The sequence below is a fragment of the Tupaia chinensis genome, unplaced genomic scaffold, assembly GCF_000334495.1.
Source record: "Tupaia chinensis unplaced genomic scaffold, TupChi_1.0 Scaffold000316_1, whole genome shotgun sequence".
Taxonomy (NCBI): domain Eukaryota; kingdom Metazoa; phylum Chordata; class Mammalia; order Scandentia; family Tupaiidae; genus Tupaia; species Tupaia belangeri.
This window is the reverse complement of record NW_006159809.1, coordinates 3,838,620-3,854,377: the sequence shown is the minus strand read 5'-3', so window position 1 is coordinate 3,854,377 and position 15,758 is coordinate 3,838,620. Positions and strand designations below refer to the sequence as shown.

The 15,758-nt window shown below is 46.4% G+C and overlaps 1 protein-coding gene and 1 pseudogene across 2 annotated transcripts in view; both read right to left on the bottom strand.

Annotated features, from left to right (window-relative positions):
* Nucleotides 1–4,843, bottom strand: part of SLC4A5 (solute carrier family 4 member 5) — a 128,038-nt gene extending 123,195 nt beyond the window's left edge. For both annotated transcript variants that reach the window (XM_027772952.1, XM_027772953.1), the window contains exon 1: nucleotides 4,789–4,843. The gene's annotated coding sequence lies outside the window, so the exon portion shown is untranslated. The remainder of the gene's footprint in view (nucleotides 1–4,788) is intronic.
* A 2,738-nt stretch (nucleotides 4,844–7,581) lies between these two features.
* Nucleotides 7,582–8,429, bottom strand: LOC102484605 (60S ribosomal protein L14 pseudogene; annotated as a pseudogene).
* Between the last annotated feature and the right edge of the window lie 7,329 nt (nucleotides 8,430–15,758).

Sequence of the window (15,758 nt, the reverse complement as noted above, 5' to 3'; positions counted from 1 at the left end):
CTGGGCGCATGTACATGCATGCCCAAGATCCTGAGAGGAGAATGGAGGAGAAGGGATTGCGACGTGACCATCCTCCCTGGGGGGTGATTTCTCGCTTTCTGTCTCTATGTCTCTCTCTGTCTGTCTAGCGAGCACACGCACCCTATAGCAAAAAAAAACTCTCAAAAAAAGGGGGGGGGCAAATAGTGGCACAGTGGTAAACATGACATTCTGCAGAGCCCGTCGATATGGGTAAGTTTTGGTTCACATCTCTGACAATCCCTGATATGCTGAGTATGCAGTGCCCATGATCTGAGGCTGGCTCAAGCTACCGGTATAGGAAGGCATCAAGACCCTTTTGGGGCTGTGCTCTGTCTTATGGAATAAATAAATAAATGAATTTTTAAACTTAGTGACAGGGCTAGCAGGTGGCATGATGGTTAAGGTGCTCCCACATAGCTGACTAAGGGTCAGGTATTTCTTACTTTCCCTCTCTCTCTCTCTCTATATATATATATTTCTCTGGTCAAATTAAAATAAAAATAATAATGATGATTAATAAATAAATAAAATAAATAATTATTATTTTTAGAGGTTTTTGCTATACGGTGTGTGTGCTCACAGGAAAGACAGAGAGACAGAAAGCAAGAAATCACCCCCCAGGGGAATAGCCACACCACAACCCCTTCTCCTCCATTCTCCTCTCAGGATCTTGGGCATGCACACACATGCACCCAGCATGAGTTTAAGCCACCTGGTCCAGGACTCAAACCTCAGTCAACTACATGGGAGTCCAGTGACATAACCATTATGCCACCTGCTGGTCCCAATAAATAATTCTTTTAAAAAATAAAATTAAAATTAGTGACAAAACTCCTAAACATCTAAAAGCAAACTTCCCTAGAAATGCAAGTCTTATGTGCATATATGTAATAACACTTAAATATGTAATAAGATATAATAGTCCTGAATGGGAAAACTATGTTAAATATTTAGAATTTAGATACAGTTCAATGCAATTCCAAAGGCATTTCAGATGACAATGACTGAAACATCATGGCTAAAGTATCAGCTGAGAATTTATTGAGCTTTGCTACCCACCAGGCTCTGAGACAAGGGCTTTGTCTATTTTACCTCCGCTACTCCTCACCACAAACCCATGAAGTCGTCACTAACACTTGTGAAAGGCAGAGGTTAAGAGCGGACCACATGACTTTGGCCTTTAAGCTACCTTGGACTGTTGGAGTTGAAAGTTATCTACAACTGTGAGATGCAGTTTCCTCACCTGTAAAATAGGAATAGTTGCTCTCTCATAAGTTTATGGTCAGGATAAATACATATACAATGTTTAGAACCATGCTTGACGATTGTAGGCACTTAATTGATATGAGCTATTAGTAGCCTCATTCACAGATGAGGAAATGGAAGCTTAGAGAAGGGAAAGCAACACGCCCAGGCTCACAGAGCTGCAAACGGCTGAACTATCCTGGGGGATGGGGACAGGGGAGTCTGGTTTACAAGATCTACAAAAGGATATGAAATCATAACAATTAAAGCAGGAAGCCATCTAACACACACGTATGCCTTGTGAAATTATGTTCTGAAATATTAGCCAGTGCCTCCATCAGCCTGATATTTCTTTACTTCCTCTCCTTCCCCCCATTCAAACAGCCTGACCCTGCCCTGCTCATTGCTTCGGGGCAGGTGTATGAAAACAGAGCTGGGAAAGGAGCCTCTGCCCTTGAGGGGAATAGAAAAGACTCTTGGCTTAGACCGAGATTCTAGTATGAGAGAAAATAGTCACCAAAAAGATCGAGGATATCCCTACTCCGCATCCGAGAAGCGTTCCCAGGGCAAGGACAAGAGTTGGAGTCAAGTTGAGAGACACAGTAATATTTGTGGGTGGGTCCTGGAGACCAAGGCCTCGATCCCTGCACCCTGCACAGAGCCCCAGAGAGAAGGTACCTGAGAGCAGAGAGGACCTGTGTCTTGCTTCCCAGAGAGAAAAAGAATGGTCGTTGGGTGCATCTGGCCAAGGGGGCCCCGGCAAGCTTGCTGAGGCAGCATGAAGAGATGAAGAGAGCCTTTGAGCTCCACAGTGACCCACAGGCACCAATGGCCAAGGACAGATGGGACAAGGAGAGATGGTGTGAAGATCCCTAAGAGTCTAGAACCCTGTACTCCATCCCAACCCAAAAATGGAAAAGGCAAAGGAAACTCAGCCAACTGGAATGAAGCATCAGAACCTTTTAAAAATGGGATGGAAAATAGAATGAAGGGTAAGGCCAACCCCCATAGAGCAGCAGTTAGGTACTACGCAGAGCCAACAGGGTTCAAGTCCTACTCTTGGCAGCTTGGAAAATACACCAAGCACACACTCATGCCCAGGATCTTGATGGAATGGAAAACTGGAGGAACAGGGATTGCAGTGTGAGCAGGCCCCATTGAAGGCTGCTTTCTCTCTTCTCTCCCCATCACCCATCTCATGTAAGTGCATGCATATTAAAGAGAAAGAAAGACATGAAGGAGAGTTTTAGAAATAAACTTCTATTTCTTACATACTTATATTTAGGGGGCTAAATCTGATATTCTAAAAAATACACTTCTAAGAAAATAGTACTGGGAACCAGCAGTTAGTGTAATGGCTATGTCACTGGATTCCCACATAGTTGACCGCGGTTCGCGTCCTGGACCCGGTGGCTTAGAACTCACGCGAGGCCCGTGTGCGTGCATGCCCAAGATCCCAAGAGGAGAATGGAGGAGAAGGGATTGCAGCGTGACCATCCCCCCTGGGGGGTGATTTCTCACTTCCTGTCTCTATGTCTCTCTCTGTCTGTCTGGTGAGCACACATGCCCTATAGCAAAAACCTCTCAAAAAAAAAAAAAAAAAAGAAAAAGAAAATAGTACTGAGAAAGTGCATTATTTTTAAAACTCGATTTAGGGGCTGGCAGGTGGCATGGTGGATAAGGGCACTGGACTCCCATGTGGCCGACTGTGGTTCGAGTCCCAGACCGGGTGGCTTGTTTTCTCACTTTTCATCTCTTTCTCTCTCTCTGGTCAAATTAAAATAAAGTTAAATAAAATAATTCTTTAAAAAAATTGATTTAGAAGAGAGCTTGGACAGAGGACAAAGACAGCAACTTAATCTTTTGCTGGGCTCAGCTCAGAAGGTCATGTATCTCTGCCCTGAAATGAACTGTGATTGCCCCTTACGTCTGGGGTCAAGCTTGTGTCCTGATTTGCCTGAGACAGTTGCCATCTACTGCGGTCTTGGCTTCATTATGAGCGGGGCCACCTTTCATTACCAAGAGAGCAAGTTCGGACAATAAGTTATACAGTTACTGTGCATCGGATTTAGAGAATGGAAGTGACCCCCTGGGGGCCAACTCTGAGCTAGGTGCTGTGAAACAGAGTCAGGCTTCCCAGGAGGAGGCCAGGGGGCCAGGAGGTGGAGCCTTTGGCAGGGCAGGGACCTCCACTGGATGGAGATGGAAGGGCAGGGCACAGCACGTGAGCGTCTAGCCAGCACACTCAGGGAGGTCCTGGGACACAAACCCAGGACCCTTCCCATGCAGTCCACTTGTGTCACACTGCACCACTGCTTGCACCCTGCCCACATTTTTAAGCTTGCTCTCTGAATCTTACCATTGTTTCATCTTTTAAAATTTGAATCTCATCTATTTTTCTTTTAAGAGAGAGATTTTTGCTATAGGGCACGTGTGCTCACAGGAGAGACAGAGAGAGACAGAGAGACAGAAAGCAAGAAATCACCCCTCGAGGGAAATGGCCATGGTGCAATCCCTTCTCCTCCATTCTTCTCTCAGGATTTTGGGCTCACACACACACACACACACACACACACACACACACACACAGAGACCCAGCATGAATTTTAAGCTGCCAGGTCCAGGACTCGAACCGTGTTTGACTATGTGGGAGTCCAACAATATAACTGTTACACCATCTGCTGGTCCCAAGTCTTTTCTATTTTTTAAAAAGCTAGAAGTAAAATAGGGGCCAGCAGATACATAGAGGTTAAGGAGTTGGATCCTATATGGCTGGCTGTGTGGTTTAAATCTCAGACCTGTTGGCTTGAGAATCTCATTGAGTACATGTGCGTGCCCAAAATCCTGAGAGGAGAATGGGAGAGAAGGGATTTGAGTGTGGCCAACCCCCCTGTGGGGTGATTTCTCACTTTCTCCTCTTTTGTGAGTACATGTGCTCTGTAGCAAAAATGTGGGGGGGGAACCACTATAAATAACATTAAAATTTAAAAGAATCCAGGGACTAGCAGTTGGTGTAATGGCTATGTTGTGCTGGGCACATGTGCGTGCGTGCCCAAGAACCCGAGAGGAGAATGGAAGAGAAGGGATTGCGGCGTGGCCATCCCCCCAGGGTGCTTTCTGTCTCTGTCTCTGTCTCTGTCTTTCTGGTGAGCGCATGCACCCTATAGCAAAAACTTCTTCAAAAAAAAAAAAAAAAGGCTATTTTGACCATAGATTCTTCTATATCAACTGTGGAATCACTATATTAAGTTTTAAAAACCTTATTAGTAAAATGAATGGACTTCAAACATTTGAAAAGATGCTCACTATCACTCACTTAAAGAGATTTAAAAAAAAAAAAAACTGGAGCCACAGTAAAATACCATTTTTCACCTTCCAGATTGGCAAATATCAAGAAGTTTCTCAACACTGAGTGTGGAGGGCAGCGGGCCCTCATACGTGCAGTTGCCTGGAGACTGCGGATGGGCACAGCCAGATTGCGGCCGCTATGGCAATATTTACATACCTTTAAAATGTACATACCTTTTGGTAGCAGCAATTCTTTGTCTAGAAACTTATCTTACAGATACACTTCCACCTGTGGACAAAGACAAATATGTGGTTTGGGGCAGTTACTCACCACCCTGTACTTGTGTCAGAGAGCTACCGTGGGAATTAGGTAATACAGTTCGGTACATGGTAAAGATGTAAAGAGGGCCTGGCATAGCGTCAGTGCTCAGCAAATGCTGGCTGTTAGGATTACAGCATTGTTGATGGCAGCCGCTCACTGAAAACAACCTGACTGTCCATCAATAGGGGACTAACTAAAACATACACACACACACACACACACACACACACACACACACACAAACTCTTCTCTATACTTTGAAAAACCATGAAAAACCATGAAAAACCATGAAGCATTTAAACATAATGAGGATATTCTTTAAACAGTACTGTAGAATCATCTTTTAGAAATCTTGCTAAGTTGGGAACCAGCAGTTAGCGTAATGGCTATGTTGCTGGATTCCCACCGCGGTTCGCATCCCGGACCCGGTGGCTTAGAACTCACGCCGGGCCCGTGTGCATGCGTGCCCAAGATCCCAAGAGGAGAATGGAGGAGAAGGGATTGTAGCGTGACCATCCCCCCTGGGGGGTGATTTCTCGCTTTCTGTCTCTATGTCTCTCTCTGTCTGTCTGGCGAGCGCACACGCCCTATAGCAAAAACCTCTCCCAAAAAAAAGAAATCTTGCTAAGCGGAAAAAAAGCAAAGTATAGAAGAGTGCTTCATGGCTTGTCTCCACTCATGCATGGGGTGTACTTACGGGTATGAGGTCTCTATAGGGAAAAAGTACAGCAGCAATGGGTTACACTGATGCTTCCTGGGAGGGGAACTGGGAGGCAGGGGCTCAGGGGCCACTGTATGACCTCTCATGCCTTTTATATTGCCCACTATATGTATTCCCTATTTAAAAACAATGAAGTAAATCCTACTTTGGGGTATATACCCAAGAGAATTGAAAGCCAGGACTCACACAGATACTTGGCACGCAGCATTCTTCACAATGGCTGAAAGGTGGAAACCACCCACACGTTAGTCATCAGATGAATGGATAAACAAAAGGTGGTATATCCATACAATGGAGTATTATGCAGCTTTCAAAAGGCACAGAATTCAGACACACATTACAATATGGATGAACCTTGAGGACATTATGCTAAGTGAAATAAACCAGATACAAAAAGACAAATACTCTGATTCCATGTGTATGAGGTACCTAGAACAGAAATATTCATAGAGACGGAAAGTAGATTAATGGTTAATGAGGGCTGGGGGGGTGGGGAATAGGGAGTTATGGTTTAATGGGTAGAGTTGCGTTTGGGAGATGAGCAGTAGTTATGGTTGTCAACAATGGGAATATACTTAATGCCCCTGAACTATACACTCAAATGGATAAAATAGTAAATTTTATGTTTATTTTATTGCCCCCAAAAAAGGAAATCATTGTGGCACACACACACACTATGGAATACTATTCAACTGTAAAAACAAACAAGCAAAAAACAAACAACAACAACAAATGAGACCATAGCATTTGATAAAGAGTGGGCCAATATGGCAGTATATCTTTAAGTCAAGCAAGCCAGACTATAAAAGATAGGCAATAGATGTCCCCACTCAATATATATCGACTGTCTGCACTCTCTGGCAGAAACTGAAAGACTGGAAGATATAAAAGCATGTGGAACAACTGTGGATACTAGAGACAGTGCGGGAAGAGGGTGGAAAATGAGGGAGGATGAGAGGGAGGGAATCAAGGGGAAAAAGAAGCAAAACATTTAAGGGACATAAAAAATGGAAAATTATCTGTCGATGATAACATGTTGATAATATCGTTAACTAGACATTATTACAGTACATGTACAGTATATTCATGCTGGAAAAAACATTTTACATGCCGTAATGATGTACAGTGATTGAATGTATAAAAAATAAAATAAATTTAAAAAAGAAATCATTTTTTTAAGAGAGATTTTTGCTATAGGGAGTATGAGCCTGCCAGAGAGACAGACAGAAAGCAAGAAAGTCACCCCTTGGAGGGATGGCTATGCTGTGAACCCTTCACCTCCGTTTTCCTTTCAGGTTTTTGGGCATGTATGCATACGTGTCCAGCATGAGTGTTAAGCCATTAGATCTGGGACTCAAACTGCTGTTGACTGTGTGGGAATCCAGTGACAACCATTCCGCCATCTGCTGGTCCCAAAAAGGAAATCATTTTAATAATAATAAAAGCATTGCTTTATTGCTTTGCGTGGAGTTGTATTAAATGTAGATATCAGTTAAAAGGAGCTGCATTGTATGGATCCCAACAGATAGTCCCACCCGAAAAGGACTCCTGGTCTCCAAATCCTGACATTTTCCCTGCCAGGCAGACCTGCTTTGCTCTCTGGCTGACTTCTTGGGGACTTGTGACACAGACCAGGGTGAAAGGCTGGACCAGGACCAGGGGAGGGGGCATTTCCATCCAGGATAAGGGGAAAAGGAAGAGGAAGGCTGGACTATGTCACGGTGGTAAAGCACAATGCTCCGTGAGCCCAAGCCACATGCAAGGTTTCAGGTACAAGTTCAGAGACTTTCTAAGAGCTCGGGGCACACATCTGCCCAAGATCCAGGGCTAGCTAAAGCTGAGAGTAGATCACAGCATTGAGGCCCTGTTGGGGGTATGGCCTCTGTCTCTCTGTCTCTGTATGTCTCTCTCATACTCATAGAAGAAAGACATATTTTGTTTTTGCTACATCAGAAAGAATGTTTATTATTTCTAGCACGGCCTCTTATGGTTTCTCGCCAGATGCTTTTGGTACAGGTGCTTTCTGGGCTGCAGCTTTCTGAACTTCTGAGCTTTTGGAGGCTGCGTGGCCTCTTGGCCTGGGGCTCTCTGAGCAGGAGCCTTCTGGGCTGGGGCCTTTCTGCCTGCAGTCATCTTTCTTGCTGGCACGTTGGCAGCAGCAGCAGCAGCAGCAGCAGCACCCTTAGCAGCAGGTGCTTTTTGGGGGAGACACTTTCAGGAGAGCCGCCTTTTGGGGCTTCTTCATTTCATTTTTGATTATTCTGTTCCTCATTTCCTTTGCCTTCATGACTTTATTTTTTTAAAGAATCGTTTATTTTAATTTTGTTTATTCATTCATTTATTTTAATTTGACCAGAGAGAGACTCAGAGAAACTTAGAGAGAGAGAAAAAAAAATGAGAAAGCAAACCACCAGGTCCAGGAGTCAAACTGCAGTCGACCATGTGGGAGCATCCAGCACCTTAACCGTCAAGCCACCTGCTGGTTCCCACCTTCATAACTTTGGAATGATGAAAACCTGCCATCTTGGCTTTCCTCTCTCTGACTTCAATCTCCTTGGCCCATCTTGTGGCTGCCCACTTTGTACTGATGTCTGCTTTCTGCCAGGCTTATCGCATGTACTTCCAGCACACGCTAGGTGGGAACTTGAGGATGAAGTCGGTGAGAGGCATGCATTTGAAAGGCACGGCCTGTCTCCTCCCCTGAGTGCAAGGTCCATCAGCCAGAGCCCCGTTCTGATCAATAACATCTACAGTTGCAACCAACTTTCCGTCATGAGGGCTAAAGGAGACGGAGGCCACTCAGCCAACCTCCACGAAGCACCCGAATACCATGTTGCCAGCGTTTGGCGAGAAGAAAGAAGGCCAATAATTTTTCCTTTTTTTTTTTTTTAAAGGGGGAAGGAAAAGAAAGGGAAGAGACGTAGGTCAGAGCAAAAGCAGAGAAATCCCCACCCGATGACGACACAGACCTTCTCTATGAGGAGGAAAGCGTGGGAGGAAGTGGGGAAGGGATTCTGATAGGGCTGGAAAGGTTGGTCTATGAGGAGAATAGAAACTGGATCCGCCTAGGGCTGTGTAAAACAATCACCCCAAGGCACCGGGGCTCCTGGTGAATCAGGAGATCACAAACGTATACAGAGGATTTTTCTACTCCTCGCACCTCTTCCACATCCCCGGGCAACAACCCTGAAGAGATTGGAGACTTGTTAGCTAAATAAACAAGGAAGAGTCTCTGTAGTGGTCCCTGATTTTCCCAGCACCAGGGACTGGTGTCCTGGAAGACAATCCCTCCACAGACAGGGTCGGGGGGCTAGTCTCAGGATGACCCAAGGACACCACGTCCACCGTGCACCCTGTTTCCACCACTACCACATTGCAATATACAGTGACACAATCACACAACAACAGGGTTCCTGCTCCCCTGAGAATCCAGTTCCCCCGCTGGTCTGACAGGGGGCAGAGCTCAGGCGATAACCCAAGTGATGGGGAACGACTGCAAACACGGACGAAGCCTCACTTGCTCACCTGTGGCCCACTCACCGCTGCACCGGCAGGGCAACAGGCCATGGACCAGCAACCGCCCAACACCTAGCACTGGTCAGGCCATGGACTGGCACTGAAGCAGCCTCAGACTGGCACTGGTCCATAGCCTGGGGTGGATGTTGGAGCCCTCTGCTCTATATACCACCAGCCACAGCAGGCGTCCCTTTTCAGCAGCACCAAACTGGGGATGGTGAGAGGTCTCAACTTTAAATCAGAATTGAAGTTTGGATCACTATGAGGGATAGGACATTGTAATTACTGAAATAAGACTGAGATTAAGGGTGACCAGACAATCATGTGACTTGCCTAAATTTCGTTCAGGGCAAAACTAGATCTCTCTCTCTCTCTTTTTTAAAAGTTTTTGTTTGTATACTATAGGGTGCATGTGCTTGCTGGATAAAGACAGAGAGAGGCAGAGTAGGTGAATAGTAATTCTTGATTGAGTTGAATTGAATTTTCATAAAGAGACTATTCTAGGAAGTCTGATAGAAAATGAGGGACCAGCAGTTGGCACAATGGCTGTCTCACTTGGACTTCGATGTAGTAAACGGCAGTTCGAGTCCTGGGCCCGGTGGTTTAAACTCACACCAGGCGCATGTGCGTGCGTGCCCAAGATCCCAAGAGGAGAATGGAGGAGAAGGGATTGCGGCAATGGCCATCCCTCCTGGGGGATGATTTCTCGCTTTCTATCTCTCTGTCTCTCTGTCTTTCTGGTGAGTGCACACGCCCTATAGCAAAAACCTCTCCCCCCTCAAAAAAAAAAAAAAAGAAAGAAAATGATGTTGCAGGTTGTCCAGACTTAAGAGTAAGTAGGTGCAGATGGTCATCTTCTGTCTCTTTGCTAGGGCTGCTCTTGTTCTACAGTAAGACGAGAAAGGCTAGGACACAAGAGTAGGCTCTGCCTGACTGGGCTTCTGCCCTGCGCTACCAGAAGTCAGCATGGCTGTGACCTAGCAGGCCTCAAACCACGCTGAATCCGTTTTGAGTAAGAGAATTTTAAAGGGCTCCTTTCCTCAAAATTGTATAAATTCATGCCAATGAATTCTTCAATAATAAGTTGGCAGAGGCAGTACAGAGTCCAATTCATTAGATAGGGAAGTAGTTCTCAAGTAGCTCAAACCTTTCTAGAGATGAAGGCTGAAAAAGATACCGAAGATCAGTTGATTCTGGATTGGGAAATGGTAACTTTAGGGAACACGCTCTACCTTTTGTCTGCTTCTAGTGGCAAGATCAGTCCTGCCAGGACCAGCAGTTAGCGTAATGCCTATGTCGCTGGACTCCCCACGTAGTCTACCACGGTTCGTGTCCCGGACCTGGTGGCTTAAACTCACGCCGGGCAAGATCCTGAGAGGAGAATGGAGGAGAAGGGATTGCGGCATGGCCATCGCCCCTGGGGGGTGATTTTTCGCTTTCTATCTCTCTGTCTGTCTGGCGAGCACACGCGCCCTATAGCAAAAACCTCTCCAAAAAAAAATAATAATAATTTAAAAAGATCAGTCCTGCCAAATTGTCTCCTTGGTTAACAGAGACACCATCCCTGTTCACAGAGCAATGGATGCAAACAAGTTGCTTGGTGTCTCCATTACTAAGTGCCCAGTTACTGCCTCTGAGAAAATATGAATTAATACATTTGATTTCAAGGAGGGGAGGCAGGCATTATGTCAGCAACGAGACACTTACTGAGCACCTTCGGTGGACGGGAAAATGACTCTCCTTAGGCTAGTCCACCCAAACTAAGTGAGGGAGGTAGGTGTGGAAGAGCATAGCTGGTAGGTCTTCAGGGTGCTCCTGGGAACTTCCCTCAGCTCCTGAGCTCATGGCTGAATTCCAAGCCCCAGGATGCCTCCTTGGGGATAGGGGCTGGGGCGTTAAACATGGTTTCTCAGGGACAGAGCCCACGAAGCTAAGGGCACTTGGTTTCTAAGTAAGAATTTCATCCAGGTTGGGTGACCCTTTCTTATTTATTTATTTATTTAGGAGAGGTTTTTGCCATAGGGCATGTGCGGTCGCCAGAAAGACAGAGATAGAGAGATAGAAAGTGAGAAATCATCCCCCGGGGGGATGGCCACGCCACAATCCCTTCTCCTCCATTCTCCTCTTGGGACCTTGGGCACACACGCACACGCGCCCGATGTGAATTTAAGCCACTGGGTCCAAGACTCGAACCACAGTCGACTACATGGGAGTTAAGCGACATAGCCATTACGCTAACTGCTAGTCACAAGGGTGACCCTTTCTTTAGAAAGCTGACTAATTGCCACGACTCCTGATACATGAGAACTGTGGCCTGGCTCTATAGCATGGCGGTTAAGCAACGCGCAGATGAAGCAGAATCCCACAAGGCCCACTACAATTTGAGTTCTGGTGCCAAGGCTTAAAACACATGTCAGGCATGCACGTACGTGGTCCAGGATCCTGACAGGATAGAGAAATGGAGGGGAAATGGATGGTGGCATGACCAGGACCCCATTGTGGGGTGCTTTTTTTTTTTCTCTCTCTCATGCATACATGTGTGCATATGCATTGAAAAAAAGAAGAAGAGGAAAGACTACATAGCCTATTACTTCTCAGGGGAGAGATGTGGATCAGCTCCCTGCCTCTTCATATATTCCTTCCCTTTCATTCCCTGAAGACCCAAAAAGCAGATCACTGGAAGGATGCCTTCTTCAAGCTTAGCTGAAGTAGAGTGCTACATACTAGTCCTATTTTCAGGACTCCTAGGAAACTCGGGGAAGGCACTATGAATAACCCTGACTGGGTTGAACAAAGTATGCAGCAGGCACAAAACTAGCCGCTGTGACCTCCATGGCTCAAGAGCATGGGACTTCTCCTTGCCAAGAAAACAACTTAGACACAGGCCTCAGCACCTCCCTGTATTAGTCTGACACTGCACAGATGCGCACGCACACGCATGCACACACACACACACACACACACACACACACACACACACACTTGCTCCTCTCACCAAAGGACAGAAACAGGAGAGGGGGAGGGGGAGAGCACAATAATACCACAGGCGGACACTGATGTTCTGTTACTTGTCCTTTGCTATGCTGGAATCATTACAGACCCATTTAAACAATCCATGGCCCCTTATCTTCGCTCTTGAAGTCTTACACGGGCCTTCAGCAGAAAGCAATCAAATTCTCACCTGACCCTCAGCAGGGTGGGGATTCCTGCCTATGCACTTGACAACATCCTCACTCACAACCCCAAACCAGAATCCCCAACAAGTTTTAACTCCATAGAGTTAAAATCCACTCTACTCACCCCATGCAGTGGCCTGTGGCTCCTGGGCCCTTGAATCCAATCCCTTATAGTGGGCTTGCAGCTGGGACCCACCCACCCCTCCTTTTCTCCTATCTCTACTATTAACACAGCCTTCCTCTATCGCCTCACCAACCAGCTATACCAGAACCAAAAAGTCTTTGTCTATTCATAGACATTGTAAAAGTAGCATTTGTTTTATGCTTTTTTAATCTAATGTCTGTGTCTTCAATGATTCTCATTGGCTTATCTAATCAGCACGTCCTGGGGAGGCTTATTTCTGGCCTGGTTAGCCAGTCCGAGTACAGCAGAGCTGAGGTGTTTGCTGAGGGAGTGTCAGCTACAGAATAAGCAGTCCTCCCAAGCTTTTGCCTCTTTTCCCCATGGACCTGAGACCAAGGAGAACATTGCACATTTCACCGCCACCCCAGCTCTGCAAATCCAAATCCTGACTCTTCGGAGAAGCATATGGACAAGAAAAATAAGGCATTTGAATGAACCAAACCCTGCAAGGAAAACTTTTCATACTTGGGATTTTTCTAGGCTTTATACTGTTTTCTCTCTCTCTTTTTTATTAATTCCTTTTCTGTAAGTGGGATGGATACGATAAGGGAAAAACTAAGTAGAAAATGGGAAGTTTGGAGAGAGGTAGGAAGGAAGAAGAGTGAGTCAGTGAGTGGAAAGTGAGTGGAGGCCAAGCCAGTGCTGGGGACAGGGAAAAGGAGCATGCTGGGTAGTCCCAGCAACTTCAGCACCAGGTGGTGGGTTTGGCACATACACACATACCTCCCTCACTGAATGCTCTCAACAGGAACACGTTCTCATTCCCAGTCCTGGAAACTGAGACTCAAAGATTATTGTATTTGCCCATGAACTCATGGACAGGAGGAAAAGCCAAGGTTGGAAGTCCCATTTAAAAAATGAACTCTGGGACCAGCAGTTAGTGTAATGGCTATGTCACTGGACTCCCATGTAGCTGACCACAGTTCACGTCCCGGGCCCAGTGGCTTAAACTCATGCCGGGCACGTGTGTGTGCGTGCCTAAGATCCTGAGAGGAGAATGGAGGAGAAGGGATAGTGGCATGGCCATCCCCCCTGGGGGGTAATTTCTCTCTTTCTGTCTCTCTCTCTCTCTCTCTGTCTTTCTGGAGAGCGCATGTGCCCTATAGCAAAAACCTCTCAAAAAATAAATAAATAAATAAAAATAAAAAATGAACTCTACTCATCTCATTCCACAGTCCCTTCTGTGCCTCTGTGTGTCTCCAGTCTCCTCATTGCAAAGTTTACTTTCTCTTTCAGATAGGAAATGGATTTCTTCGTTTGAAACACTCACTTTATTCCTAGCTCATGTGGAGTTTCCCTCAGTGGCAAAGCCACACCCTGACCTGGGTCCTGCCTACAGCACAAGGAGAGGGACGTGTTCCCGAGGTCGCAGCTCAGCCAACACTCCTGCTCTTCGTCCTAGTTTCTCGTGATAATCAATGGGACGGAAGACAGCCAAGACCAGGGAGATCGATGCGTCTCAGGGGGTCTGAGACCTTCCCGTGTCAGTACTGAAGGTCTTGTGACCCGGCCCAGCAGAGCAGGACAGCCTCAGCCAGAGACACCATCTAAGCCTCGGGAAGTTTCAAGGAGGTTCACAGCAGAAGACAAACTCACAAGCGGAAGAGCACGAGGGCCCCCCATGAAGGCACAAAGGGAAGAAGGGGCTCAGTGAGAGGAAACCCGCAGGTTTGGAGAATTGACTCATGCCACAAATGTTCACTGAGTCCCTTCTCAGGGCCAGGCTCTAGCCTAGACCTTGTGAGTTAAAGAAGCGCTTTCTGGAGAAAAGGGCCTTGGAGATGCCCAATGAAGAAATGTGATTTAGAACAACAGAACACCAGGGGAATCTGAGGGAAGGAGCCATAAAAATAAAGACCTGAGAGGTGAAAGGACATAGCATAAAAACCTCAAGAACTGGGACTATCTTCCTGGGCTCAGAGGCAGGTTTGCGAGCCAAAGCTTTAGGCTTATAAAGATAGGCTAGACCAGGACCAGCAGATAATACAATGGTTACATCGCTGGACTCCCACATAGTTGACTGTGGTTCAAGTCCCAGACCTGGTGGCTTGTGCACGGGTGCCCAAAATCCTAAGAGGAGAATGGAAGAGAAGGGATTGTGGTGTGGCCATACCCCGCAGGGAAGTGATTTTTCACTTTCTGTCTCTGTGTGTCTCCGGTAAGCAAGCATACATGCCCTAAGCAAAACTCTTCAAAAAAAAAAAAAAAAGAAAAAAAGAAAAAGAAAAAGAAAAAGAAAAAAAAGCTAGGCTGAGCCATTTTGCAGTGAGGCATACAGATCAAGTGTGTCTGAATCCAGAGAAAGGTTCAGAGGAAAAACTAGGACTTTGTAAAAGAACAGAAGAACAGGCTTCAGAGTGAACTGCAGCACAGGTAGAAATAGCAGGGACCTTACAGCCAAGCATTGGACTGGAAACTTATTAATTCTACTCACCCAGGTTTTGTTCAAATCTTTTGGACATTTATTTCAGATATTCTCATTTTCCTTTTGCATTCTCCCACTTCATACATGTATTTGAGGATGAACTTCGCCTGGGTTGGTGAGGCGATAGGAATGGGTGGGTGGGGTTCTCCTTCCAGGATGCAGAAAGGAAGCAGGTTTGCAGGCTGGGGAGCCTTCCTGACAGCAAACGGGGAGGGGCAGGCCCTGACAGCACTGCCTTTCTTCCTGTAGCCAGTGCTCAGGGAGTTGGCTGGCACACTGCCTGCTCCCCACATGGCCAATGCCACGTTAGCTATTAGCCACGGCATGTTCTTCACTTTGAGAGCCTTGCTACAGGACAGCCATCTGACTGTTCTTTGTGAGCAAAGGGACAGGCAGGGTGGTGGCTGGGGGTCATGGCCTGAAGTCCCCACACCGACTGCCACATGTCCTCCTGCTGCTCCCTGGTTCGCCCGTCTCTGAGCCGGGCTTTCCTTCTTTTCTCCATGTTGGGAAGCAGGTTCTTCAGTGACTGTGATGTAGGTGAATCTAACTGGTGGACCCTAAGGCCCATCCAGAACTCTACCAGCAAGGGATACTGAGAAATACCATTTCAAAACTTCTGATCTCTCCAGTTAGGAAGTTAAGAGAACCAATCCAAAAACCTACCACTTTGCCAATTTAACAAAGCTATACTTGGTTTTCCAACGGACTACTGTGTGTTCTATTAAACAGACACCAAAGGGGAGGTGGTGAGAGGCATGCCTGTCCCTAACCGTGCCAGGCCTGGGCCTGTCGGCCATGGCTAGTTCACCAGTAAGAACTAGAGTGGTCCCACATGAACCATGCGGCTAGAGAGGGAA